The sequence below is a fragment of the Carlito syrichta genome, unplaced genomic scaffold, assembly GCF_000164805.1.
Source record: "Carlito syrichta isolate Samal-C Ts95f unplaced genomic scaffold, Tarsius_syrichta-2.0.1 Scaffold305159, whole genome shotgun sequence".
NCBI classification, from domain to species: Eukaryota; Metazoa; Chordata; class Mammalia; order Primates; family Tarsiidae; genus Carlito; species Carlito syrichta.
Window position 1 is genome coordinate 170,986 of NW_007249255.1, and position 27,730 is coordinate 198,715.

Below are 27,730 nucleotides of genomic sequence, written 5' to 3' on the forward strand. Positions count from 1 at the left end.
TCATTCCTTGTGCAATGTTTGATGCAGATGAAGATAAAGTGGTTTCTTGGTCAATAATTACAATTTCATTTTTTTAAAGTCAGTGGGTTTCTTGTATAGGTTTGTTTAGTATAATTTCTTGTATCGTATTGACCCAGGTTTAATCTCAACCATCTCCATGAAAGCAGAATACTTAGTGCTGGTAAACCTTTTTGTAGACTTCTAGTGTTTGAATCCAAAGAAGATAGCTACACCTATGGTTAATTTTTCCACATACTTCTAGAATTCAACGTCCACATTAAAATGAACGTATGTATCTACTTTTCTTGATGGCACAGAAGTATTTTGCACAAAAGTTAATTCTATGCCGTTCAGATCCTTTACACTAACTGTAGTATAGGGATTGATGCACTGCCCAGTATCATTCAAAACAATTTTCGCAATTCTGATAGAGAATAACGTCATTGTTGGTTCTGATGGCAATCTTAGTAATAAACTACCAGGTACTCTAGCAGAAAAAGAATCCGCAGATCCTGCTCCAGCACCACCTTCGTCTTCATCTTCTTCAAATTCCAAATTCTCTTCTTTACCAGGTGCTAAAATTCTTCTTATTGGGACTGGCTGAACCTCAAAAGGAATTGTTTATTATATGTAAGAATACTCTTTAGGATTGGTTCTAGCTTCTTCAAGTCCTCCAGTTTACATTCTTCTGGGAACTGAGGGGACTGTAAAGCTGTACTTCGCAATTCCAAGAGTGTTGTAAATTTGCCTATGGTTTTCTTTTGTTCTTGCCCAAATTCTGTATATTTACTTATTTTTTCACTTCTACTTTATGTAGAATATTAATGAAAACAAAAGTGAGCTTCCACCACTCTTTGTGTTTGATATATATATATCTGATATGAGTTCCTTTAAACTCAGTGTACATTATGCTCTTTCACTGTTCAGTTGTGAGTTGAGATTCACTCTGCCATTGTCCTTGAATATATTAGACAAGTATACCCAGGTATGTGAAGAGTCTATATAATTTTTTTATATATATTCTGGGTTTGCTGATTTTTGTTTGTTTTGTTTCTCGGGATTTGTTTTTTGGGATATGATATAACTTTATCATCCAGGCTGAGTGCAGTAACACAATCACAGTATATATGTATATATGTATACACATATACACATATACAATACATATGTATATATTTGAATACTGGTTGTTTTATGTTTTTTGATAAATTTGAATTTTATTCGTGTATCTTATCATGATGTTTACATGATCTTTTAAATTTGTTTTGAGTTGAACTTCAGAAAAAACAGATACATTTTCTCTGAATCATTTTCTACCATGACTGTTTTCGTTTTTTTTGTTTTTTTGAGTTGGAGTCTCATTCTGTCACCCAGACACCCGTTCCGGGCCACCGCAGCCTCGAACTGCTGGGCTCCGGCGATCCTTCCGCCTCAGTCTTCCAAGTAGCCAGAATTACAGGCATGCGCTACCACGCCCCGCTGATTTTTTGGTTTATTGTAGAGATGAGGTCTCGCTGCCCAGGTGGGTCTCGAACCCGCGGGCTCAGATCATGACATTTTTTAATGACTGTTTTGTTTGTTGTTTTGGTGTCTTTAACATTTCCTGACTTTTAATGTATGTGTCATATATGTTTACACTCCTTTCTGCATGTCTATTCTTTTACTCCATTTCCTTTTTTTTTTGAATTGTTGACTTTACCCATACTAAGATTTCTTCTTTCCTGTTTCCACAATTTTTTCATTTATTTCAATTGCATCTGATTTTGAATTTCATATCCTTGAATTCTTATAAACATTGGTTTCTATTTTCAGCTGTTTATGATAGTTTCATTTTGAAATTGGAGAGATAAATGCAATTAAGTGAATAAGCATATAGTTTTCCTTTAATATATATTTCCTTAGAAGCTTCCTTTAATTTGCATACTCTAGTGTCTGTGCTTATGACTATGCAAACTTTGAAAGAGGAGAAAAGACTTCAAACTTGCTGATATGAGTTCCTCCTCCTTTCTTTGTCCTTTAAACTCAGTGTACTTTCTGCTCTTTCCCTGGCCAGTTGTGAGCTGGGATTCACTGTCATTGTCTTTGAATATATTAGGCAAGCATTCCCAGGTAAATGAAAAGTTTATATAATTTTTTTTAATATTCTGTTTTTGTTTTTGCTTTGTTGTTTGTTTTGTTTTCTAGGTTTTATTTTTGTTTTTGTTTTTCGTTTGTTTTTTGGTACATCATACAACTTTTATCATCCAAGTTGACAGTGGCACAATCACAGATCACTATAGCTCCTGCAACTATGTTTCCCAGTTTGGTCTCTAACTCTTGACTTCAAGCAATTCTCATACTTTGGTCTCCCAAAGTGCTGAAACTACAACTGTGAACCACCGTGCCCAGCCTCTACTTTTTAATAGTAGTAATTATGCTTTATTGTTTTGTGTTTTATTCACAAATTATAATATGAAAATAGAATTTATTTTAAAAGTTTGTTCATGAAGTTTGTTTTTTAGGAAAATTTTATTGATAATGTCTCAATTCTGAACTACAATGTAAATATCACAGAAGTTTTTCCTTTATAATTCTTGAATTTTTCAAAATATTTCTTATACAACGTTGATCATGAAAATTTTAATATATTCCTTATCTAATGTCATTTTTCAAGTATCTTTTGTATTAAGAGAGGGTAACATTTTTGAATATTTCTCTTTAATATATGCAGTGGGTATCAAAGGACAATTGCTGCACATTCAAATGGTGACAGATAGAGGCCTTTGCGTACTGTACGCCTCTTCATCTGTTTTAAAGCACTCATCTCGTATATGTGTGTGTTTGTATTTTATTTTGAAAAGCGTAGAAGGTGCAGGGAAAGATCAATGAATAACATTGTTTATTCCAGAGAAACCTCTATTCTAAATCCTCTCATGGATTCTTTTACTATTTTAGGACCTTTTGCCCCTGATGAGGTAAGGGTATCAAATCTAATGTTTACTGTATTCACAAATGTGGTTCAGTTTGAAATTTCCCCCCCTCCCTTTCTGACATTGTGCCCTCATTTTCAGTGAATTGATTTTTTTCTTTTTCCAGATAAGTTTGAAAAGGAAAAAAAAAGTTCCATTAATGTATTTTAGTCTGTACCTGCTCGTTGTTTCATCTATTTGTCATACTTCTGTCTTCAACTCTCAGTGAACGTTTCTCAATTTCAACATATAGTTTCTCAATTTCAACATATATACATTTCTACATAATTTTAAGCTGAATTTATCTTCCCAGTGGAAGTCTGTCATCTTTATTTTTACTTTAACTTCTCCCAGTTGCTATTGACTGATTTGTACTGTCTTTTGAATCTGTGTAAAGAGTTCATGTCTGTGAAGTATATTTTATTATTAATATTTCTCTGAACTTCTGGTATTACTTCACCAACATTTAATACTTCATTTCCAATCCTTTCATGTGATCTAGTCTCTAAACTTCATTTACTCATCAGTTCACATATAAAATGCACACATTAAACAAGGTTTTATATTAATTAGTTGACAAAAATGTTGTGAACACAGGTGCCCAGGAACCCTACCCTGTACTTCCTCTAAGAGCAGGGATTCAATATTCTCTAAATCAATGTTTTGAAAACTTTATAGAGCTTAGCTACCCTAGTAACAAGAATTGAATACGCATATTTAGTGGCACTAAAAAACTTATTAAATTGAAAAACTGAGAAATAAAATCCTAAATAATGTCAAAAGTGACCAAGAAAGTTTTTAAAAAGTAAACACTAGAACTACTATTACTAAATTTTGTACTGTCAGGACATTTACTTTTTCTATGTTCTTTTCATTTATTGTAGAATATCTCTGGACAAAAGAGAGCTCAAAAACACTGTTGTGTGCATGCACGAAAACAATTTGTATGCTTATCTGCATTTTGATAATGTTTAAGTTTTTCCTTCATTAGTTCCAGATTTTTAAAAATTAACAAGCAGGTATATTAATTTTGAGAAGAACGTTTTCATTAAATCTGAACTTTCCTTATGTTTTATCCTCAAAATATTTACAGTGAACTTTGCTATTTTTATTTTCCTGGAAAAACTTGGTAAATTGACTGGTACTCCCAAGTCCTTATAAATGACTTCTTTCCTGGTATCACTAGCATTGTTTTCCTTTTCATCTATAAGCCATCATTTTGACCTAAACTTTTACTGGATAGCTCCATTTCCAAAAATAATTTTTGCCTATGAATTTCTCCCATATTGTTTTATTCAGTTCTGTGTTATTGTCTTCTATCTTTCTCATTTCTTGCTTCTCTCATTTTTCCCTTAAATTTCAGAGACTTGCCATAGTTTTATTAAGATGTCAGTGAGATAAGGGACTTAGGCTGATAGGCATATGGTTTTAATACTATATATGTTTCTGGAAAACATTAAAACACTGGACCTTTGTCACATAGTACCACTTTAAAGGGCCATGACTATGCATTTAGTACTTTTCCAAATCTTAGGAGATAAAGGAAGTCTGCAAACTTGCTGAGTGAAGGTTCTCCATGCATTGTCCCTACAAAGACTGTACAAGTTCTGATACCATTTATTGGTCAAGTGTGAGCCAGATGCTCCTTCTTCCACAGTATTTGATTATATTACCCAAGTGGTCCCACATATACAAATATTTTACACCGTTTTCTGGCTTTTTTAACCATTCTAATTTTAATTTACTTTTGAATTTTTTGTTGACACAATTATCACTTCAGAGACCTGCAATTCCTTAACTAGTTTTAAGAGGGATTATACATCCTAAGTGAAGTTCAATAATAATATATATCTCAGTTATAAATTTTTATGTGACTAATATAACAATCAATTAACCTAGAAAGCTGCCAAAAGATCTTTGTATGGAACATTAATTTAGTCATTAAAAGTTTTAACATCCTATTTTAATGCCGTTTTAAAATTATATTCTTATTTTCAAAGGAAATACAATTTCGGAATGTATTTTTTGAATGAATGTAACTGGCTTCATGTGACTACTGCTACAGAAAGAGTTTGGCGGAAGGGTGTGTTTACATTTTGCTTCCTCATCTCTTTTATGTGCCTGTCTTGTGTATTGGTATGTGTTGGCATTTTATTCTGAAAAGGTTTGGAGATCTAATACAAGACCAATGACTGACATTGCCTATCCCAGAGGAAGTTCTATCTACTGTCTCTCATGGTTTCATATTGCATCTGAAATCCTTTTCCACCAAGTGGTGTATGAAAGTAAAATATTTTCTCTCATTGGTGGGATATTGTTGTATCAGATGGTTTAGTTCACAGACATAGGGATGAGCAAGAAACTCAGATAAATCTATGAAAGCATTTCAAATATTTGTACTCTCTTTTCCTGACTTTTTTCCTTATTTTTGATAAATTGGTCTTTTCTTCCTTTTGGTTTATTGATAAATGTGAAATGGTAAAAGCAAGACTCATGAATGTATTTCAATGTGTGCCTAATTACTGGTTCCTCTGCTTTCTGCGCTTTTGTCTTCAGCTCCTTACAATCATCATCCTTACAGCAATATACACATATTTTCACATGATTGTCTAGCACTACTTATTTATCCTACTGAAATATTGTGGTATTCATCTGTTATTTAGTACTCCCATTATTAGTTTTTTAAATTTTTCCTGTCATCTCAATAATGGAGATAGAATCTTTCAACAGGCAAAATTTAGGACTCGTGGCATCACTGTAGATTTGGTATTTTCAAAATGTTTGATGTGTTGGTTGTGTGGAAGATATACTCAGGTCATTTAATTTAGAACCCCCTTCATTACCATTTAATACAAACAAACTTAACCTGTATACTCTGTAGCACCAGTGGTTGAGTATTCTCCACTTCAGTGTTCGTGACTACTTTATATCTATAGAGACCACAATAATGAGGATTGACCACACATATTTAGTATCATCCAAAGAACTTCTTTTTTTTAATTTTTTTTATTTTTTTGAGTTGGAGTCTCACTCTGTCACCCAGACTGGAGTGCAGTGGCCGCTCCTGACCACTGCAGCCTCAACCTGCTGGGCTCTGGCAATCCTTCCGCCTCATCCTTCCAAGTAGCTGGAACTACAGGCGCACGCTACCACACCCAGCTAATTGTTCTGATTTATTGTAGAGATGAGGTCTCGCCAAGTTGCCCAGGCAGATCTCGAATCCGCGGGCTCAGGCAATCCACTCACCTCAGCCTCCCAAAGCGCAGGATTACAGGCTGAGCCACTGAGCCTGGCTCAAAGAACTTCTTAAAGCTAACAAACCAAATAATAAAAGATAAATAATATCAAAATGTATTAAGAACATTTTCAAAACATACTCACCAGAACTAATATTCATAAGAAATTTTCCTGAATTAAGTAAAGTACTAATTTGTCCCTTTTCCTTTCTGAACAATATTTTCTGTAAAGGCAACTTTTTTAAAGAACTGTTAGTGTATGTATATAGGGGGCACTGATGACTGTGTGTGTGTATTTATTTTACTGCCTTTCAGAAGGCTTTACAGTAGATTCAATTTTACAATAAATGTGAAGTTTGTATGGTTTCCATAGTACATACAATGGTCTCTCTATTTTACATTGCAGATAATCTGGTACAAAAACATGATACATATCCTCTGGCAATCCTTTATTCCAAATCCCTTTAAAAGATCATTTTCCTGGGGTCTTTAATTGCCTGTCTTGTTATCTATATGCCTTCTGTTGGCTCACCTTTCTCCTGGGTGTCTACTCTTCCCTATCCATATTTAGGATGTAGTCTCCTCCTATATTAAGTTCCCTCCATTTCTGTTACCCTAACTTCCATTCTTTCCCGTTTTTCCTTTCATACATTCTCTTTCCTGATGACATTAGCTTCTTCTGTTTCCCCAGAGGCTTAATTTTATTTTATCATAATTACTACGAGATGAGATGGATTGGGCTGATACACACTGGTTTTCATTCTCTATATATTTTCTACAAAACACACATTAACCTAGGACATCTGTCACATATAACAAGTTAAGGGTTTTTTACTGTGCAATGAGTATTTTCCTACATCTAATGAAATAAGAGAAGACTCCAAAAATGCTGAATGAAGTTTCTCAGTCTATTTTCCTGACAAACACTACATATATTCAGATACCAATCTTTGGTTAATTTTGAGTTTGAGACTCACATTTTCACTGCCCTTATCACATTTACCAAATATTTTCAGGCACACTAGGATTTAAATATGATTTATCATTTTCTAACTAATTTTTTTACAATGAATGTACTCTTTTGGCATAATTATTAACATAATCATTGACTTTGTAAAATGCAATCTTTTCGCATGTTATAAATGGATTTTATATCTTCAGAAAAGATCATTGAGAATATTTTTCTCTATCGAAAATTTCTGTTTGATATGAGAAGATATTATTCTAGGATGTTTCTAAAATACTTTTTGCATAAAATTCTAATACAATTATTAAAAGTTTAAAATCCTCATTTTCTTTTTTTTAAAAGCTTTCAAGCAGTTTATTTAGAAAGTAAATAAGAGAGAGAGAGAAGGAGAGAGAGAGAGAGGAGATTCACCTCCCCAAGGTAGGGATGAGAGCCAAAGCTAAGAAAACACGGCGGCTATAGCTTTGGCCATTGCTTTGCTAAACTCTGCTGTCTCCATGTGGCCACATGGAGTTTAGCAAAGCAATGGCCAAAATCCTATATTCTAATAATAATTTTCAATTATATTTTGATTTAGAGATTGAATGTAATTTGAAAATTTATCTCCAATTTATATAAAAAAGCAGTGTGGCAATTCCTAAAAGCTCTAAATATCAACCTCCCATATGACGCCACAATCTCCTTACTGGGAATATACCCTGAAGAACTCAAATTGCTCTATAAAAAAGATACCTGCACACCTATGTTTATCTAAGCATTGTTCACAATAACAAGAACCTGGAACCAACCATGGTGTCCATCAAAAGAGAACTGGATTTTAAAAATGTGATCCATATACACGATGGAATACTCTGCAGCCATAAAAAAGAACAAAATCATGAATTTTGCAGCAACCTGGATGGAACTAGAGTCTATAATACTGAGTGATCTTTCACAGCAACAAAGATTTGAGTATCACATGTTCTCACTCATAAGTGGACCTTGAACATCTATCGTAATACTTTAAGAAAAGAATCAAAAGTGGTGGGAATCTATGGGAGGGGCAGGGAGGGAAAGGGTGGTGGGATTAATGGTAGTCAATATCTGTTTGGGGATGGGGGGGACACCCCTTATCAACAAGGGTGCCTGAATGATGCATATTTGTATACCTAACCCTTAACTGTACCCCACAATTTTAAAATAAAAAATATGTTTTTTAAAAAAAAATCTTGCCAGTCTCAGTAGCTCAGCCTGTAATCCTGCGCTTTGGGAGGCTGAGGTTAGTGGATTGCCTGAGCCCATGGGTTCGAGACCCGCCTGGGCAACTTGGCCAGACCTCATCTCTACAATAAAAAAAAAAATAGCCGGTTGTAGTAGCGCGCGCCTGTAGTTCCAGCTACTTGGAAGGCTGAGGCGGAAGGATCACCCGAGCCCAGCAGGTCGAGGCTGCAGCGGTGGGGAGCGGCTACTGCACTCCAGTCTGGGTGACAGAGTGAGACTCCAACTCAAAAAACAACAACAACAGCAAAAAACAACTTTGTATGATTACTGCTAAAGAGAGAGAAGACTTTGAACAGATGAGTCCTTTTTCTGTGTGCTTTTTCATTAAATTTCAAGTAGCTTTCTCATATACTTTTTATTCTGAAACAAAAGACAGGATAAAAGGAGAACAAATAACCAATATTTTTTATGCTATAAGCATTCTTTTTCTACATCCTCTCACGGCATCATTTCCTATCTTACTTTGCTTTAAGCATTGTATGGAGAATGATGCTGTATTGCATCTGATAGCTGAACTGGACCTGGGAAACGTGTTTTACCCATCCTCAGAAATACTGTATAATTTGAACAAGAGTTAAATATAAAAAGATACAAATTTTTGTCCTCCTTATTACTGATATTGCTCATTCATTTTCAATAACTTTTTGTTTTTCTTTGTATTTCATATGACAGCTGATAAGAAAGTTTGTTCCAGTAATGTGATCACTCTGCACCTGGTCATTGTTCTTCTATTTCTTGTCCTCTGCTTTCAAACGTAATGATCAGCTTCCTCCACTCTAACATACAGTTATGTTTATATGATTTTTCTCCACATTTTTCCCCTTACCAATATTATATTTTTTGTTTTTCCTTTGGTTGCAATAAATGAAGACAAATATTTTATGACCAATATATTTGTGACATTTTGCTACTCTTAAAATTTTGATGTGCAAGTTTTCTCCAAGAAGTCTCAGGTCATTTGACTGAGAAACTATTCATTTTCTTTTTCCTTTAATGTGATTTAGTTCAAATAAACCTCCTGACATTGTTCCCTCAAAAAAAATCAGCAAACATTCTGAAAATTCGTTATTTCAAAAATCCTTTAAAATTATTGCTTTCTTCATGTCTTAATGCTTCCACGCCTTTTATCTATGTGCCATCCTTTGTCTCCACTCTCCTGGATGGTTAATCTTCTCACTTTAATTTATGGGGTAGGCACTTTTGCCGTATTAGCTTATATCCCTTTCAGTGTCCCCACTTCTATAATTTTCCATTCCTTCCATTTTGATTTTTTCTATATCACTTTTTCACTATAAGATTGGCTTCTTCTCTTTTTCAGAGACTTGTCACAGTTTCACTAAGACGTTGATGAGATGAAGGGCATTTGACTGATAGATTCATTGTTCCATTTCTTTAAATATTTCTGAAAAATTTCCAAACATAGAACATCTGTCACTGTTCTTGCCATAGTTTCACTAAGATGTTGGTGATGCTGCTCACCCTCAGAGAGGGGACCTGGGTGCATGAGTTGAATATCCACTCAGATGGACTTTCACAATCCCACCAGTGCTTCCCTACTTACTTGGAGAGTCTTTATTGTCACTTACCTCCACAGAGATTTTTACAGCCCGATCTGTCTGCAGCCATCTTAAGCTCCTCTATCAAACATTGTCATACTTACTTTGGCTCTGTTAGTTTTCTGATTTTATGCTACTCTATATTTTTTCTCTTTAGACCCCATCTTTGTATAGTGGAATGCCACAGTAATTAGGAGGTTGTTTATTTTGTATGTTTATATGAATGTATGTTTTAGGTTTTTCGTGTGGTTATTGGTTTGTTTATTGTTGTTGTTGTTATTGTTGCTTTTCTTTTTTTCCTCATATCAGTCTCTGTGTCTTTTTTCATTTGTTAGTTGGTACATTTGTCTGTTTTCCCTCTTACTCCTCTCTTTCCACCTCCCTCTTCCCCCCACTCCCTGTTCCATTCTCCCCCCTCCCCCCTTTTTTTTTTACTTCATTTTGCTTTCAGGGAGTAAATCTATAACCCTACTGCATGGGCAGATTACAAGGAAGTGAAAAGTGGGTTCCAGATTATCCATACACCTGCTGGTGGATATTGGGATCTGCAGATAGATTTTGAATCACAGCTCCCCCCTCAACTGAATCTCAAAACTGCAAAAGGATAACACCAACCTACAGCCCATCTCCAGAACTGAACAAAGCCAGAGGATATACATAAGTAAGAATAGGATATTGAACAAACAGAAGTAAAAGCAATCCCTCTACCCCTGAACGACAGAATTAAAAAAGATGGGTGGGTGAGGGGAGTAGGGAGGAAAATCTACACAAATGAAGAAAAAATAAAAGAATAATATAGCCCCGGGAGGTCAGACACTGAGAAAACAGATGTTGGAACACAAACTATGAACATCCCCAAGAATGACTGGTCACATATGACAAACCCAGACATCAAGACATTAATAGAGAGTAAAAAGAATTGAAGAGAGACAAGAAGAAAATAGGAAGGAACTGATCACTGAAAAAACAGCAGTAAAGAATACTGTAATTGAAATAAATAACAAACTAATAAGCATGGAAAGCAGAATTAGCCAAGCAGAAGAAAGAATCTCAAAGATTGAAGACCAAAATACAGAACTAATCTGTACTATCAAAAACATAAAAAAGAAGCTTAAAAAGACAGAAAAAACCCTTCAAGAGATGAAGGATTACTGCAAGAGACTGAACCTAAGAGTAATTGGACTTCCTGAGGCAGAAAGAGAGACAGAAACCACACTGGAACAAACATTGCATGAAATTATTTAAGAAAACTTCCCTCATCTTGTCAGTGATGCAAAAATTCAAACACAAGAGATTCAGAGAACCACTGCAGACAACAAATGAGAACACCAACTCCCACACACATAATAATTCACCTAAACAAATTAGGTATAACAGAAAAAATGCTAAAGGCAGCTACAGAAAAAGGTCAGACTACCTACCAGAGAATACCAATTAGAATAGCAGCTAGTTTATCTACAGAAACCCTTCAGCCTAGGAGAGCTTAGAGCCCAATCTTCAAAGTTCTCAAAGATAAACAATTTCAACCAGGAATAACCTATGCAGCCAAGCTAAGCTTCAAAGTTACAGGAAGGAAAACCAGTTTCCAGGCAAATGGAACACAAAAGAAAGCAGGAGTTGCACTCTAATATCAGACAAAACAACCTTTAAGCTATCAAAAAATAAAAAAATTCAAAAGGGCACTACATAATGATAAAAGATTCAATCCATCAACAAGAAATATCCATCCTAAACATTTATGCACCCAACACAGGGGCACCAGCATTTATAAAATAACTACTAAATAAACTAAAAAAAGATATTGACTCTAACACTATTATAGCAGGGGACTTAAATACCCCACTGAGAGCCCTAGATAAATCATCAAGGCAAAAAATCAACAAGGAGATCCAGAACCTCAACTTGACACTTGACCAAATGGACTTACTGATTATTCCATAGCAACCACAGCATATACATTCCACTTCTCACCACATGGAACATACTCCAAGATTGACCACATCCTTGGCATAAATCAAGCATAACTAAATTCCATAAAGTTGAAATTCTCCCATACACATTCTCAGACCACAGTGGAATAAAAATAAATATCAAAACCAACAACATTTTCCCAAAACCCACAAATACATGGACACTAAACATCATGATGCTGAACAACAACTGGGTCAACACTGAAATCAAAGAAGAAATTGAAAGATTCCTGGAAACAAAAGAAAATGAAGAAACCTCTTACCAAACCCTTTGGGATGCCATGATCAGTTTTAAGAGGGGAATTTATATCTCTATGAGCACACATAAAGAAAATGGAAAGATCACAAGTGCAAAGACTAACAAATAACCTAAGGGAGCTAGAACAAAAAGATCACCAAAACCCCAACTTTAGCAGAAGAATCCAAATCACAAATGTAAGAGCCCAAATACATAGAAGACAAAAATACCACAGAAAACATCAACAAAACAAAAAGATGATTCTTTGAAAGAATTAACAAGAGCAATGGGCCCCCAGCCAGAATGACCAAAAAAAAGAGAGAAAAAGTCCAAATAAACACAATCAGAAATACAAAAGATCAAATCACAACTGACCCTGAAGAAATACAAAGAATTATCAGAGATTACTATGTATACCTATATGGAAACGGACTTGATAACCTAGATGAAATGGAATACTTTGTGACATCACACAACCTCCCCATGTTAAAACAAGAAGATATTGAGACACTAAATAGACCAATAACAACCCAGGAAATTGACTCTATCATATGAAAACTACCTACCAAAAAAAAAAACCTGGACCGGATGGCTATCCAAGAGAATTCAATAAAACGTACAAGGAAGAACTGATACCAATTCTATTTAAAGTATTCCAGGAATTAAGAAAGGTAGAATTCTCCCAAAAATCATTTTACAAAGCTAATATTACACTGATACCCCAACCAGGTAAAGATCCAACTAAGAAAGATAACTACAGGCCAATATCCCTTATAAACATAGATACAAAATTCCTCAGCAAGATTCTAGCAAATCAGATCCAAAAACACAACTCAAGAATCATCCACCATGACCAAGTAAGATTCATCCCCAGGATGCAGGGCTGGTTCAACATTCACAAGACCATAAATGTCATTAAATACATCAACAGATGTAAAACCAAGAACCACATGATTATCTCATTAGATGCAGAAAAAACTTTTGATAAAATCTAGCATCCCTTCTTGATAAAAACCCTTAAACACCTAGGTATAGAAGGAACATGCCTCAAAATGGTAAGCGACAAACCCACAGCTAACATATTGCTATATGGACGGAAACTAGAAACATTTCCCATGAAAACTGAAACAAGACAAGTCTGCCCAGTCTCTCCCCTCTTGTTCAATATTGTGATGGAAGTCCTAGCACACGGAATTAGACAAGAGAAGGAAATCAGGGGTATTCAAATAGGAAAATAGGAAGTCAAGTTATTCCTCTTTACTGATGATGTGATCCTATACCTTAAAAATCCAAGAGAATCTGTCAAAAACCTGCTTGCACTGATAAAGGACTTTGGCCAAGTCTCAGGGTACAAAATAAATGTGCAAAAGACAGTTGCATTCTTATATACCAACAACAAGCAGGAAGAGCCCAAATAAAAGAGCACAATCCCATTCACAATAGCCACCAAAAAAAATGAAATACCTTGGCATCTTCCTAACCAGAGAAGTGAAGGACCTTTACAATGAGAATTACAAAACACTGCTCAAAGAAATCCAAGAAGACACAAACAAATGGAAAACTATTCCATGCTCATGGATAGGAAGAATCAACATTGTTAAGATGTCCATGCTACTGAAGGCAATCTAGAGATTCAATGCAATACCCATTAAGTTACCAACATCATTCTTCTCAGACCTGGAAATGACAATACAGAGATTCACATGGAAACATAAATGACCATGAATAACCCAAACAATTCTTAGCAAAAAAAACAAAGCAGGAGATATCACACTTCCAGGCTTCAAAATAAGGCTACAGTAATCAAAACAACCTGGTACTGGTACAAGAGTAGGTACATAGACCAATGGAACAGGATAGAGATTCTGGAAGCAAAGCCTCAATTCCTCAACCAACTCATCTTTGACAAAGCCTCCAACAACAACCACTGGGGAAAGGAGAACCTATTCAGTAAATGGTGTTGGGAAAAGTGGCTGACTACATGCAGAAGATTGAAACAGGACCCCTACCTATCACCATACACAAAAATTAACTGTAAATGGATCAAATACCTGTGTATAAAACCTCAAACTATAGGAATCCTAGAAAGCGCAGGAGATACCCTTATGGAAATTGGAACTGGAACCAATTCCCATTCAGAACCCTAAAGGCCAATACCTTAAGAAATAAGATAGACAAGTGGGACCTCATCAAATTAATGAGCTTCTGCAAAGCAAAAGAAACCATCAAGAGAGCTGTTTGCCAACTGTATATATGACAAAGGTCTAACATCTAGGATCTACAAGGAACTCAAATGCACCAAAAGGAAAAAACAAACAGCTCCTTTGAAAAGTGGGCAAAACACATGAATAGACACTTTTCAAAAAAAGATATACGGACAGCCAACAGACACATGAAAAAGTGCTCAACCTCACTCATCATCAGAGAAATGCAAATCAAAACCACATTGAGCTACCACATTACCCCAGTAAGAATGGCCATCATTAATAATACAAACAACAACAGGTGTTGGCGAGGATGTGGAGAAAAAGGAACGCTTCTAAACTACTGGTGGGAATGCAGATTAGTACATCCTCTTTGGAAGACAGTGTGGTGATTTCTGAAAGAACTAGAAATCGACCTTCCATATGACCCAGCAATCCCCCTCTAGGGAATATACCCTAAGGAACTCAAATTATTCTACAAAAAATATACCTGCACACATAAGTTTTTCGCAGTTCTATTCACAATAGCAAAAATATGGAACCAACCATGTTGCCCATCGAAGCTGGACTGGATTAAAAAATGTGGTTCATATACACAATGGAATATTATGCAGCCATAAATAAAGACAAATATATGGATTTTGCAACAACTTGGATGAATTTGTGTCGATCATACTCAGTGATTTTTCACAGAGACATAGAACTGAGTTCTCACTCATAAGCTGACCTTGAACAATTACAATGCTATAAGAAAGCGATTGGCAGTAGTGGGAAACTGTTGGGGGGGTGGTATTGGCAGTTGAGGGAAACTGCTAGGGGAGGGAGGGGCAACTCATCAACAAGGGTACCTGCATGATCAGTGTTTATATACCTAACCCTAACCCTAAAATGTACCCTACATCTTCATTTTTAAAAAATGTGCAGGTCATTTGATTTAGAACTTTTAAAGCTCTTTTTTTTTTTTTTTGAAGTAACACATCATGTGATTTTCTTTCAAATGATTTAGATAACATATGCTTCACTCAAACATGAGTAAAAAACAACATCTATCCAATAATGTTATGTAGTACTGAGTGGAGAAAAATATTGTGACAAGAGTGATTCAGCACTTCATAATTCAGTGTTTGTGATAACTTTATGCAATATGAATGCAAAATAAAGATTATGGACTCTACAGGTTTAGTAACATTCATAGAACTTGCATAAACATACTGAATAATCAAAGACTAAATATCTTTAAAGTCGTCAAGATTATTGTTAAAATGTAGCCACTGGGCCATAGTTCTAAAATCGATTCTCAGTTCTTCAGTTCACAACTTCAGGTGCTTATCCTTTTTTTGTTTTGTACCATATACTTGACAAAAGAAGGCCCTCAGTCATTTTTTTGGGTGCCTGTTTGTGTATGTGTGTATTTGTACTTGAATTTTCCCGGCATTCCGATTTGATTAAATATGAGTTTTTTCTTTTCTTTCTTTCTTTTTGATTCGGAGTCTCACTGTCGCCTAGACTGGAGTGCAGTGGCTGCTCCCGGCCACTGCAGCCTCGACCTGCTGGGCTCCGGCGATCCTTCCGCCTCAGCCTTCCCAGTAGCTGGAACTACAGGCGCACGCTACCATGCCCAGCTAATTTTTTTTTAAATTTATTTATTGAGATAAGGTCTCACCTGCCCAGGCGGGTCTCGAACCCGCGGGTTCAGGCAATCCACTCACCTCAGCCTCCCAAAGGATTACAGGCTGAGCCACCGAGCCCAACCAAATAGGAGTTTTTTTCAATTAATATTATTTTATTCCAATAATACTTGTGTCTCCTGGTATTTGCATTGTTCTTTTCATTTCATTTTTAGATAAAACTCTGAGAAAACACGGTAAGTTTTCTTGTAACCTGTTACTCCTCAAGCCCTTTATAGTGGATATAAGGATAATTTTACTTCCCCCGACCCCACAACTAGGATGCCCTAATAAGTTTCCTTACTTCTTTTACTATCCATGACCCTTTTGAGAATTTGCCATCTGTTGGCTCTTTATTCACATTAGTGTCTAATATTTGCACCTGATATTTGCTTAGGTCTTCTCAGATATTGAAAGTCTGTTACTGTTTTCTTGCCTCCATTTATTCACATTTGTCTCTTTTCACTCTACTATCTTTCCTTTCCTATAAACATTTGCTTCTTCGTCTTTCAGAGCTTTACCTAAGTTTGACTAAGAACTTGTTGACATGAAGGTTATTAAGCTGAAGGGCACATGGTTTACATTGCAAAATGCCAAAATTACAACAAAGGTAGTTATGCAAATTGTATAGGCTGTCTTAAAAATAGATGCATAATAATTGTACATATTTCTGCAGTACATGTGATTTATGATACATACACACTATGCGTAATGACCAACTACGTGTAATTGGAATATCCATCATCTCAAAAATTTACCATTTATTTGTGGTTGGAACATACCAAATCTTCTTTACTAGCAGTTTTGAATTATGCAATAATTTTGTTAACAACAATCACCCACTTTGCTGGGGATATTTGTTCTATATAACTGTACTTATTCCTTCTATACACCCGTATTTTTTTAACTCATTAGTCAACTTCTCTTTATCCCTCTGTACCCACCTACATCTCCCAGGCTTTGATAGCCACCATTCTATCTTTGCCTCCATGCACACAACACATTTTTGCTCACACATGTAATGTGAACATGTGATAATTTTATTTCTATATCTGACTAATTTCACTTAATTATGACTTCCCGTTCCATTCATGTTGCTGAAATGACAGAATTATATTCTTTGTCATGACTAAATACTATTCTGTATTACACACACACACACACACACACACACACACACACACACACACACACACACCACATTTTCCTTATCCATTCATTTACTCATGAGCACTTAGGTTGATTCTGTATCTTGGCTATTGTGAATAGTGCTACAATAAACATGGGAGGGCAGATATTTCTTCAATATACTGATTTCTTTCTTTTGGATGTCTATCTGGTAATGGGATTTGGATACTCTGGTAGTTCTATTTTTTTTGTTTGTTTGTTTTTGAGGTACCTCAATACTGTTTACCATAATGGTTGTAGTAATTTATAAACCAACCAACAGTGTATACGGTTTCTCATTTATCCAATAGTAGACATTTCATCAGGTATAACCCCCTTGTGATTTTGATTTGCATTTACTTTGTGATTAGTAATGTTGGGCACTTAAATACATATCTGTAGGTCATTTGTGTCTTCTTTTAAGAAGTTTTTGTTTAGGTCTTTGCCTATCACCATGGTGATATTAGCAGTGTGGTACGTAACACTTATTTTAGGGTGAGTCCACGAACTTTACAACTTTCAGTCGCTGTATTGGGGTAGAAATAGGGTTTATTTCAATCTTCTGTGTATGGTTATCCAGTTGCCTCAGTATAATTTATTGAAGAGACATTATATTCACCAATACGTATTCTTAGTGACTGTCGAAAATGAGTTCAATGTAGAGATATGGATTTATTTCTAAGTTTTCTATTTTATTTAGCTGGTCTGTGTGTCTTATTTTATGCCAGTGCCATGTTTTTCAGTAATTATATCTTTTTAGTATATTTTGAAATCAAGTACTGTGATGCCTCTGTCTTTGTTTTTCTGTTGGTTTTTCTTCAGAATTGCTATGACTATTTGAGATTTTTGGTTATTTCATACAAATTCTAAGATTGTTTCTGCTATTTCTGTGAAGAACATCATTGGTATTTTGAAAGAAATCACACTGAATATGTAGATTGCTTTGGGTGATATGGACATAATAGCAATACCAATTCTTCTAATAATGAGCATGAGATGTCTTCCTATTTTCTGTGTCCACTGCAGTTGTTCCACTCTTGTTTTATATTTTTCTCTGTAGAGGTCATTCATTTCTTTGCTTAATTTACTTCTAAATATTTTATGGTTTTTTGTCACTATTGTAAATGAGGTTACTGTCTTGATTTCTGTTTTAGATAGTATGATATTGTGTATATAAATGCTGTTATTTTTTGTATGCTTAGTTTCTATCCTGCAACCACACTGAATTTGTCCATCAGGTCTTAAACTTTTTTGATAAAGTATTTAGAATTTTAAAAGTGTAAGCTCATATCCTCCATGAGCAAAATAATTTTACTATCTCCCTCCACCTTGGGTGTCCTTCATTTTTTTCTCTTGCCTAATTGGACTGACTGGGACTTTCAATACCATGTTTAATTATAATGGTAAAAGTGGACATTTTTGTTTTGCTCCAGATCTAATATGAAAAGCTTTCAATATCTCCCCACTCATTATTATGCCAGCTTGGGTTTGTCAAATAACACCTTTATTGTTCTGAAGTATTCGTTTTGTATACATAGGTTGTTTAGAGTTTTTATCATGAAGGGCTATTAAATGATACTGAATTCTTTCTTAGCATTTATTGAAATAATCAAGTCCTGTTGAAATGAATTATCACAAATATTGATTTATGTATGTTGAACCACTGTTGCAACCTGGAATCAATCCCACTAAATATTGGTGAATGATCTCTTTATTAATGTGTTGATGAAATCAGATTGCTTTGCATTTTATTGAGGATTTTAACATGTATGGGTATCAGGAATATTGGTCTATAGTTTTGTTTCTTGTTGTTGTGTGCTTATCTGGTTTTGGTATGAGGGTAATACTAACTTAATTGAATGAGTTTGTTTAGTATTCCCTCCTTTTTCAAAAGTTTGCAGTAGTTTGAGAAAAGTTGGTATTTCTTAAGTCTTTGGGAGGTTTCAGTAGTGACACCACTGTTCCTGGGTCCTTCATTAAAGAAAGACTTCTTTGTTACTACTTTTGAACTTGTTACTCATTTTTTTAACTCTATAGGATTGCTATTTCTTCATGGCTCAAAGTTCACAGTTTGTATGTGCCCAAAATTTGTCCATTTTTTCTAGGACTTCCAATTTGTTGATGTACATTTGTACATTATAATCTTGTAAACCTTAGTGCTTCTATGGTGTCAGGTTTAATGTCTCTTTTTTTGCTTCTAATTTTATTTATTTATTTTGTCTCTTTTTTATTAGTTTAGCTAAAGGTTTTTTAAATTTATTTATCTTTTGAAAACCAAATTTTTTTATTGTTTTGTCTATTGGTCTTTTTGGGTCTCAACGTTATTTATTTTGTCTCTGATGTTTATTATTTTGTATGTTGTGCTTTTCAGGAGCATGTTGTTTAATTTCCATATATTTGTACATCTTTCCAAAGTTTGTCTTGTTATTGCTTTCATGTTTGATTTTGATGTGGTCAGAAAAGATAGTTGATTTCTAGAATTTTAAATTGTTGACTTATTTTGTGGCCTTATGAATGATCTAGCTTAAAAAATGTTCCATGTCCTGATAATAAGAATGTGTTTTCTGCAGACGTTGAGTAAAATGTTATGTAAATTTCAGTTATGTCCATTTGTTTGGTCTAGAGTGAGAGTGTAGTTTAACTCTGATGTCCCTTTTTTGATTTTTTGTTAGCTCTGTTCATCACTAAAAATGTGAGATGTTAAAATCCCTGCTCTTATTGTATTGCAGCCTATCTCTCTCTCATTTCTATTGATTGTTGATTTGTATATTTTGTTTTTCCATTGCCAGGTGCATACGAATCTACAATTTTATATCCACTTTCTGAATTCTGACTTAAACCCATTTTGCCACGACTTTTACAAAAGTGTGATACAGTGTTTATCCTGGATGGGAGGGGATTGTCGCAAAGTGGATTCCCTGGCTGAATCAGGAAGCTGGCTGGAGGTTCTTACCTAGAGAACATATGGAGTGCACTTTCTTCAGCATAGTGCTTCTAAATAATTTCTCTTGTGATATTGTTTTTCTTTGAAATAAAGACAAGCCCCTGAGTTTTATGTGCTGGAGCTGCTATCTTGCCCTCCACTGCCTGTCTCCAACTACCCTCAGATCTCCCTCTGCCTACAGTCAATCATGATGCTTCCTATGTTTTGAGGCAAAAATGATTTTTTGAATAAGAACGCGAGATGATGGGCAATCAGGATGTCGATCTTGAACTCACCTTTTCCCAGTTAGAAATTCTAACTCAAGGAGCTTTGGTTACTTCTCCATACAGTGCATAGCAGTTTGGAAGAGGAATTTCATAGATGATAACTCTTTCTTTTTTTACCCTTACCTCTGTAAATGGCTTTCATTTCTCTTTGGTTCCAGAGATAGTTAAGATATTGGTGATGATAACATGGCACTGCATAGTTGTTTTTTAGTTTCTGAAGAAGAGAGTAAAGTCAGACTGCTTGTATGCTTCCTTCTTGAGGACCTCATGTCCCTTAAATGGCTTTTCTTTGTAATTATAAAATTGAGCACATGTGAAGACAAAGATTGGCTCAGAATATTTGCCTCAGCACCTATGATTCATATATTCATTGGCAAAGAAAAGAAAGTAACTACAAAAATCTCAATTTGTTGCAGTTTGCCTTATTAGATCATGTTTTAACATGCTAACAGCCTTCTTGACTTATACTATCTGACAATTTTCTTAAATTGGATATTATATAGTTGGATATTACATAGTTGAAGATCAACTATATAATATCCAATTTAAAAAAAAGACCTCATGTGATTACGAGTACACGTAGAATTTTGAACATATGTGTGCTTTGTTATATGCTTCTTCATCAAATTTTAAATATAATCCTTGGGTCTGCATACTCTGCATTTTATTCTGAAACAATAGCCATAATTAAAAAAGAACAAGGATTAATAACGTTTATTCCATGGGAAGGCTTATTCTATGTCCTAGCATGGCTTCATTTCCTAATTTACCTCCTTTTGCAGTAAGGATGTATGATAGTAAAATAACATTGCCTCCAACTGCTGAACCGTCCTGGGAACATACTGCTTCATATATTACAAATACTGATTAATTTGACCCAGTGTTTAATATAAAATATAATTAGGATATTAGACCTTTGTCAGATATACAGTTGACAAATATCTTTTCCCATTCTTGTGAATCAACCGGGATGCCCATCAAAACTAGACTGGATAAAAAAATATGTGGTACATACACAAAATCAAATATTATGTAGCCATAAAGAAGGACAAAATTATGGACTTCACAGCAACGTGAATGAACTTGGAGTCTTTCATAGTCAGTGATCTATCACAGAAAGAAAGGACTGAGTACCAAATGTTGACACTCATAAGTGGACACTGAACATCTAACCTAAAACTGCAAAAAAAGGATTGGCAGTAGCAGGACCCTGCCAGGAAAGTGAGCGGGGAAGGTCTATAAAATCAATCAAGGTGGCTGTTCCTAATCCTAGCAGAGTGAGGTGTAATTGGAGACCTAAAACTTCCCCATCCCTAAACCACTTACATACACAATCCTGACTTGTACCCAACAGTTTTTTAATTAAATTAAAACATTTATATACATATATACACACACACTAAGTTATTCTTATTCTTATTTCTGACATTTAAAAATTTTTTAATGAGTGGGATTTTTTTGATAAATGTACTCTGAAAATTTTATGTCTCAGTATTGTAACCACTCTCTAGTTCTTGTTTTATCTGTTTCTTGTACATTTGACGTCAAGTACAATGCTTGTCTTCCTCAACCTCAGCAAATATACACTTTAAATGATGTTTTTCTATGTATCTGTTCTTTCAAACTGAAGTTTATCTACATTTGTTACTGAATTTTACCCATTGTTACATGTTTTATTTGTCCATTAGTTGCCAACAATGGAAAATAATCTTATTAATAATACCCTCGTGAAATTGTGTATTTTTTAAATTTTGATGTGAAACTTTCCCCAAGACATCTTAGGTCATTGGACGGAGAACTTACTTCTATGAGATCTATTACTTCGTTTTTATTCTTTTAATGTGATTTAATCATTAAGTCTCCAGATGTTGTGCTTTCATTTTGAAAGAGTGCATTCTTTTATTTTTCTGATATTTTTGTTTCGTATTATTTTTTCCACTTTTTCATTTTATTGTCAGAAAAAAAATCCAAAAAAATCAGTCAATCTTCTGGAAATTTCCACAGTTCTTTAAAATCACTGCTCTCTTGATGTCAATGTTTTCCTGCCCTTTTTCTGTTTTCCCTCCTTTGTCTCCCCCTTCGCCTAGATGCTTAATCTTCCCAACTCAGTTTACCAGTTTTTTAGTTGCCATATTAAATTCTATCCAATTCAGTGTCCCTACTCCCTTAGTTTCTTACTCCTTTCTGCATTCTCTAGCATTCCTTCACTATTAGCACTGATTTCTGATTTCTCTTTTCCAAAGATTTTCCACGGCTTCTCTAAGACTTTGTAAGATGAATGACATCAGTCTGTAAGGTACAGGGTTCCAATTCTCAAAATATTTTGACAAAACTTCAAGTCACATAACACTTAACACTATTCTTACCACAGTTTAACTAAGATGTTGCTGATATAATGGATGTAGGCGATTAGGTACATGGGTTTAATACTATGCATATTTCAGCAAACCATCTGACAGATAGGTCTCTGCCTTGTATTTCTACCTCAAAGACCCAGTATTAAGTTTTTCATGTTCTTAAACATGTATGGTTTCATAAGACTGTGTTTTGCTGAACAAAGTTCCTCCATGCATTGCTCCTTCAAAAACTGGGTAAATACTGATGGTATTACTCAAGCATAAACTTGATGTTCTTTGTTCCACTACCTTGGAACATATTAACCAAGTGTTCCCATAGATACAGATTTGAAACAATATTATTCCTGGTTTTTCTTTTCCTTCCAGCCAAAATATGTTTTCATTTTCTTTCATACTTTATAAATACAATTTTTAGTTTTGACCACCTGCTGTTTATTTTATGTTTTTAGAATAATTTATTATCTAAATGAAGTTCAGTGATAACATGACTCCACTCCAATTTATTTTCCTGGGAATAACACAAGAAACACTTGCCTTGGGATGTTGCTACAAGATTGTTTCTTGCAACCTTTAATAGGTCATTAAAATTTTAACATCTTCCCTTAAAGTACATTTAATTGCAATTGTACTTTTGTTTACTAGAGAATAGTATTTAGGGTTATATGTCTTTAATGTATTATAGGCCTCATAGGACTGCTGCTAAATATAGGTTTTGAGAGATAAATAACTGTACTCTATGCTTTCTCTTTGTTTGAAAATCTACCTCTTTATATAGTTGCATGTTTGCATTTTATTCAGAAAATGGTTGGAGGTCCATAATCAGTGATTGATATTGTTTTTCCAGAGGAAGTTCTGTTCTATCTCTGTCACTGATTCAGTTTCAGTGTTATCTCTTTTTGTAGCAAGAGGTAGATAGAGGAAAAACAAATGTTATGACATTGATGAGATGGCCTTTGAACCCTTTGCCTCCAATTCTTGAACCTTTTTGGTCACCTCTCAGTGTTAACAGTTCTCAACTCCAGCATACAGACATTTTTGCATGATTTTATGTAATCATTTATCTTTCCAAATGAAGCATACCATGTTTGCTTGTTATTCAGTTATCTCATTATTACTTTCTTTAAAAATGTCTTGCCATTTTAATTGATCAGAGACATCTTTTCTGTCAAGTCAATTATATAATTTATGTATCACTGCATTTTTGGCATTTTCAATGTGCTTCACGTGTTACTTCTGTGAAAGATATACTCGAGTCATTCAATTTAGATTCTCTTCAATTGCCATTTTATATTTAGTTTCCTTGCCTTTTGTTGAACTTATTTATGCTTTATATAGACATGGGTCAAAATAGGAAGTGAAACCAACAGGGTTATGTATTCATCAGTGCCAAAAATATTGTCTCTGGAGTCACCCAACAAGCTAATTTTCCATTTATCTAAACGCATTCACTCAGCATTCTCTAATTCAGTTTGCGTGAGGACTTTATACAACACAATTTCCACAAATGGTTGATTATATGTATTTAGTTCAACCTGAAGGACTCATTAAACTTGAAAAACTGAACAATAAAACCCTAAATAATGTCAAATCAATCAAGATCATGTTTGATCGTAACTACCACAACAGCCATTTCTAAAACTTTCCTCAATTCTGCAAATTAATCCATTTGCCTATTTTCACTTCTGAAACTCATTCTCTTGACAAAACAGTGTGAAGTGTCTTATGGGGATGTGTACGAGTGTGCTAAAAGGCATGAGTGCAAATGTCTGTTTAACTGCATTCTGAAAAACTTCACATTACATTCATAGTCTTAGAAAATAGAAATTTACTTAGCATTTGTTTTCCACATTTATAATCATCACTCTATATTCACTTTATCTTTCTAAATGTTTAGAAAATTATCTCTGACTAACCTTTATTCCCATAACTTTTAAATGTCTGCTTTAAGGGTGTGTTTAATCTTCCCTGAGTTTAAAAAAAATCTATGTGTGATTGTTTGGTTTCATTCCTACTGGGTATCTAGAGAATATGTCCTGAATATTTTATATTTTCACATCAATTTTTTGGATATGAACATTTTTCATAGTAAGTTCTCTCCATTTCTGTTTACCTGTCTTCTATTCTTTCCCTTTTTAAAAATTGAGTACTTACTATTTTCTGTACTATTAGCTTTTCTGTATTCCAGGACCAGCCTCGTTGCATTCTGAATTTTCTAACATGAGAGGTATTAGGCTGAATGGCACATAGATTCCATTTTATATATTTTTCTTCAAAATTGTTCCTTAATCTGGGACTTCAGTCATGAATTTTGAGTTTCAGGGCTCATTACAACTGACACTTAACCAAAACTTATGAATTTAAAACAGACACCAAACATGCTGCATGAAATTTGTCCCTCCATTGTCTTGAATGATAGTGTGTAAATACAGATGTCATTTTTGGTGAATTGAGAGGTTGAGGCTCACTCTGCTCCGGTGCTCTTAATCATACTTACCAATGTTCCCAGGTATAGAAATGCTAAATAGTTTTTCTGAATATACATCTTCCTTACCATGAAGAAAAATATTTTTAGGCCGGGCATGGTGGCACAGCCTGTAATTCCAGCATTTTGGGGGTTGGAGGTGAGAGGATTGCCTGAACCCAGGGCTTTGAGACCAGCCTGGGCAACTTGATGAGACCTCATCTCTACAATAAATCACAAAAAACTAGTTGGGCATGGTGGCATGCGTCTGTAGTTGCAGCTACTTGGAAGGTTGAGGTGGAAGGATCACCTAAACTCAGCAGGTCAAGGTTGAGGTGCCTGTGAGCGTGCCACTGAACTCCAGTCTGGGTGACAAGAGTGAGACTCCAACACAAAAAAATTAAATAAATATTTTGGGGGCATTTTTAATGCAATTATTAAATTTGGAAAATGCAAGTCTGTTTTAATGCTATAGAGAGAATTAATATTTGTTAAATATTTACTGTTATTATATGTCCCAAATTTGAAATTTTCTGTGAATGAAGTGAGAAAATATTGTCCTCAACATTCCTACAATATTTTTTATAAAACCCTGATATAACCATTAACGACTTGCATCATTTTTTTTTTTTTTGAGTTGGAGTCTCACTCTGTCACCCAGACTGGAGTGCAGTGGCCGCTCCCAGCCACTGCAGCCTCGACCTGCTGAGCTCTGGCGGTCCTTCTGCCTCAGTCTTCCAAGTAGTCGGAATTACAGGCATGCGCTACCATGCCCAACTTATTTTTGTGATTTATTGTAGAGATGAGGTCTTGCTGCCCAGATGGGTCTCAAACCTGTGGGCTCAGGCAATCCACTCACCTCAGCATCATTTTAAATGATATTCTCCTTAAACATTTGTTTTCAAAAGGAATGTATTTTCCTGTTTTATCTCTTCAAAATATGTCAAATCATTTTGTGATTACTATCTCCTATGGTGCTTTTGCTGTGTGCATACTAAATAGTTTTAACTAAATGTATCAAAAATGTTTATCTACTTATATTTTATTCTGTAAAAAAAAAAAGAAGAAGAAGAGGAGGAAAAGGAACAATAGCTGCTAGGAAGTGCCCTGTAGGAATTTATATTCTATCATATCCCCTGGTATTATCTCCTACCATAATCCCTTTTGCAACGATCTGTGAGTAGAGAGAGGGTGTTAGAACAACCTTCCTTCCAATTACTGAGATATCCTTGGGAAACATAACTGTTTCAATTCCTAGATATATGGGTCAATTTTAACCACCAGAAAATATTATCTGTTAAAATTTTAGTCCTCCCTTCTTCCCGATAATCTTACTTCATTGTGTATAAACTGGTTCATTATTTCTTTTTTTTTGTTTCAGACATGAAGAAAGAAGATAAAGGCAAGTCTCAATAATGTATTTCATTCTGTACCTAATTATTGTTTCATCTGTATGTAGTACATATGTCTCCAAAGACACATATTTTCATATAATATCTTCTGCTTACCTTGTTATTCAAACATTTTAGCATATCTTCACTTGTAATAAAATATCCCACATCTTAAGTCTTCTATTTGCCTTCGATGTTTGTTCAATGAAGATAGAATCATTAGAGCAAATAATTTTTATCTGTAAGATATTGGTGAAATTTTACAATTTTGAGTTTTTGATTTAGAAGTTTGTTTTCAAGAGACATTCTGGTCATTTGATTTAGAACTTCCTTTGCTGCAAAGTAATAGCTTGTGACTTTTAAGTGACTTCGAGAAAATAAACTTCACCTCAGCATGAGTTAAAATACAAACTCAAAACCATTAAGATTTTCTAGCAATTTGTGGACAAAAATGTTTGAATGCAGATATGCTCAGAAACACAACCTTGTACTTCCTTGAGGCACAGTGATTCAGCTTTGGCTAATTCACTATTTGTGGGGACATAATACAACAGGACTGTTGGAATAAATAGAAGTGACAAGATAAAGTTCTTACCAGTCACAGAAATAACCAAAGCTGACAAACTGAGTATTAGTAACCTGTGAAATGACAAAACAATTCAGGAAAGTTTTTAAAGGTAACCACCCTTACCACCACTTCAGTAAATTCAATGCTTCTTTGTTTCTTTACATTTCATAGAGGATATTCTACAAAAGTGAGCTCTCATCCACTGATTTTGTGTGTGTGTGTGTGTGTGTTTGTGTGTGTGTGTGTGTGTGTGTGTGTGTGCGTGTGTGTGTGTGTGTGTGCCTTCTGAGTGGTTCTATTTTGAAAATGAATTTTTTTTAATTGAATGTTCTTTGAGTTGCTATTTCTTGATATTAACATTAGTTTTTCCATTTTGGGATCAGTTTGTAAATATCCTCAAATCCTTTAAAATGACCAATTCCTTGTGACTGTAACATTCCACATCTTTTTACTTACATTCCATCCTTTGGTTCAGCCTTCTCCTGGATATCTACTCTTCCCATCCTACGTTCAGTATAGATCACTCCCAT

General features: G+C 34.7%; 1 pseudogene; it reads right to left on the bottom strand.

The window, feature by feature from the left end:
* LOC103263565 lies at positions 1-27,730 on the bottom strand (annotated as a pseudogene).